At 50.5% G+C, this 3570-nt stretch overlaps 1 pseudogene; it reads right to left on the reverse strand.

The window, feature by feature from the left end:
• Nucleotides 1–707: 707 nt before the first annotated feature.
• On the reverse strand, nt 708–2215 carry LOC121501314 (annotated as a pseudogene).
• Nucleotides 2216–3570: the final 1355 nt, after the last annotated feature.

Here is a 3570-nt window from a genome sequence, read left to right on the forward strand (position 1 = left end):
TTTTTAAAAATCTCGGATTCATTTGAGATTTAGAACATCTATTTAATGATGTTTTAAAGTTGAAATGCAATAGTTGATGCTATTTCTTGGGCATTAAAGCTCATTTGCTGGAAGTTGAGGGTTCAGTTATTATAACAACAGGCACGTGGCTGTTCCTCTACGGTCGCACACGATGCAGGTGCGACATGTGGCCGCTGCTCAGTGCGGAGCAGAACCACCTGCTGCACCTCGTTCTGCAGGAAGCCGTGTCCCCGTCGGGGCAGGGTGTCTGACCACTCACGCGCACCAGCGCCGAAGCCGCTTTCCGCCTCTGGCCCCGTGGCCTGCATCTGCCCCCGTGGCCTGCATCTGCCCCGCCGTTTGGCCGCGGGCCTGCGGGCGGCGGTGCCCACGGACGGGCAGGGAGGGGCCCGGCGCTTGCACCTGCCTTGGTCCGCGCCCGCCCGCCTCCACCGGGCGCTGCTGGACTGCAGGCTCCCGCATCCCACAGACCTCGTGCCGTCACTGGCGTGGCAACCACCCCAGCATCACGGGGTCAGCCTGCAGGACTGGGCTCTCTTCCCCAAGACTGGCCACGGGACACCGAGCGGCCCCTTTACCCCTGGCCTCTTGTTGCACCCAACTCCCCTGCGGGGACTTGGCCTCCCCACTAGATGGCACGGGCCCTCGGGGCTGCTGCCCTAAAAAAAAAAAAAATTTATTGTCCGGGTACCCTCCCAACTCCAAACCTATAGAAAAACTCCAAGCCTGGGAGTGTTCTGGGAGGGGAGGTAGAGTGTGGGGAAACCTCTGTGTTCTGCCCTCTGGCCTGGGCAGTGCCAACAGGGAGGGCGTGTGGGGACGGGAGGCTGATAACTCCACCTGCAGAGGATGTGGCACTGGCTGGGATGTGTGGGGGAGGAGGTGCCTGCTGCCAGCTCTCCTGGGACCTGCCGGGGGTGGTCTCCAGGGTTGGGTGCCCAGCTTTAGGCCCGGTACAGTGCACGCCCTTCTCCTGCCGGTGGCCATCGCTCCTGTCAGGCTGCTTACTGCAAGGCCCCATCCTCCGCGTCTGTGTCCTGGCTGTGCTCCAGCTCTTCCTCACTGTGCGTCAGCAGCCCCTCCTCATCGCCGTCGTCTCGAGCCTGTGCTTCTCCCTGGGGTGTGCCTGCTTCAGAAGCTGTGTCCTCCTGGGGGGCAGGTGGCCGGCTGCTGCCACCACTACTGCCCCCACCACTGCCACTGCTGCTGTCGCCCTTCTTCTTGCCATCTGGGTTAGCCTTCTGCTCCAAGCGGCCCAGTAGAGCGTCGATGTTGGACTTGATCTGTGTCAGCTCTGTCTTGATGGTCTGCAGCTCACTGCTCTTTAACTTGATCTTGGCTGAGCCGGCAGTAATGGCTGTGGAGCGGGCAAAGAGCTTGACAGGTATGGTGGTTTTGACACGCCGGACCAAGGGGACTGTGACCCGTGGTCACTTCACAGGGACCGCCCTGGGCACTGGCACAGGTGACAGGCGGCCCCTATAGTCGAAGAGCCTGTCGTAGAAGTCGTCCCGGTAGTAATCATAGTCAAAGCTGTAGCCACTGTATATGGCAGATGCTGCTCTCTTTAGCCCCTTGGGTCTGTTGGGCTTGGGCTCTCCAGCCATGTTGATATCCAGAGTCTGCCCGGCCAGCACCCGCCCATTCTCTCCCAGCACAGCTGCCCGGGCATGACGCTCGTTGGCATACCTTTGTGCACAGAACAGCCGGCCACACGGCCATACTTGGAGAAGATGGTCTCCACATCTGACTTCTTCACCACAGCTGTGTTGAGGTTTCCGATGAAGACCCGAGAGTTGATAGACTTGGGGTCATTCTTGTTGGTTACATTGCTTGTCTGGATCTTCAAGGACATGGTGGGACAACTTTGCGGCGCTGCCCTTGGATCCGGTTCTTGTCACCTCTCTGAGCCCTTAGGAAATCACATGGATCTAGGAATACATTTACATAAATAAGCATTATGTTGGCATCTATTTATGAATCTCCTAGACTGACGACAGCTTGGCCTGTATGATGCCACTGTTTGCAAGTAAAACATATTTTTTATCCCAAATTCTGATTTTAATCCAATAATCAACACTACCAGGACACAGGAATGATTGCAAGAAATGGAGTTTTACGTGGTGTGCACCTGCATGGAATCAGTAATTTGCATCTGGGGAATCTGCTTTCCTATCACAGAGGTCGACAGAGAGTAAACGCTGCTTGCTATTTCCAAGAGAAGTTAATCAGCCCATTATAATCAATCCACCTTGCAAAACTGAATAGAAGATTAAGTAAAAAAAAAAAAAAAGTACCTCTATTAAGTCATGATTAGGTCACTCAGGATCAGATAAAGGAAAAAAGTAGTGGTAAGTCTAAATAAAACACACTTCCTCGTAGGTGGTCATAACATCACAAAATAGAAAGAATATTCAGTTAAGCTCAGGGGCATCATTCTTACTAGAATCTGAAAATAATTTTGGAATTGATATGCCCCTTTGTGGATTTTAAATGGCAATCAAACTTAGTCATTTTTTATAACTTAAATAGCATCACAGGGAAAAAAAAAAAACAGAGCCAAAAAGATTTTTTGCAGCCCTAAGCATGGCAAGGATTATGGTTTCCTGCATTGGTTTGAAATCAAAAAAAGAAAACAAACCTAAATTACAAAGTAATTGTAAGAAATTACAAAATGTTCTGATTTTTACCATGGAAGCTAACTTCACAATTTTTGAAACATCAAAAATCAAATTATTTCCAAAACATTGCTGATGGCCCACATTGCTGTGCGCGGTTGGCCTCCGAGGGTGAGTCAGCCTAGGGCCAGGCCAGGAGATGGCCTGCGGTGGCCCCGCTGTCTGTAGGGTCCCAGCAGGAACGCGGCGGCGAAGACAAACTGACGACCCTGGAACCTACCTTTGCCCCCAACGAGAACCACCGGAGGTTACTAGTCTGCACAAAAACCAGCCATGTGGCGCTGTAGTCACCCCAAGGCGACACCGCTTTACGGTTCTCCACGTTGTGCGATGCCGGGAATCTGCACAACGTGTCAATCCTTTTTTTTTTTTTTTTCAGAATTTTTTGCAGATATGTTTGAGCATGGGTGATGTAATTTAAAGACGTATGGCCCTTGGATATTCAAATCCAAATTGGTTTATTGTCTACATGTATCAGTCGAGAACATGCTTGACCGTGCGCATAGATGATGTAGTGAGAGCCATTTGGGATGAGTTCAGTCGGTGTTACATTTCTAATGCTCTTTTCTTACTAGTTCTTGCTTGGCCTTAAATTTCTTCTTTTCTTACAGATTAGACACTCTTCAAATTTTACTAATGAGACTAATATTTCCCCCAATGAATCAAAAGGATTAGTTCATTGTATTTGAAAATGAAAATAATTTTCCCTGGGAGAACGCACGAGACCCAAACTCTCCATGCTATAGTGTATATTCACGTACTTTCAAAACCCAATTCCTTTGGCTTACGTGTGAAGTTAGCTATTTTTGTTACATAATTTGCCGAGGCAGGAATGCGCGCTGAGCGCTAACTGTCACAAGGTTGAGGGATC

Source organism: Vulpes lagopus, chromosome 11, assembly GCF_018345385.1.
Source record: "Vulpes lagopus strain Blue_001 chromosome 11, ASM1834538v1, whole genome shotgun sequence".
NCBI lineage: Eukaryota > Metazoa > Chordata > Mammalia > Carnivora > Canidae > Vulpes > Vulpes lagopus.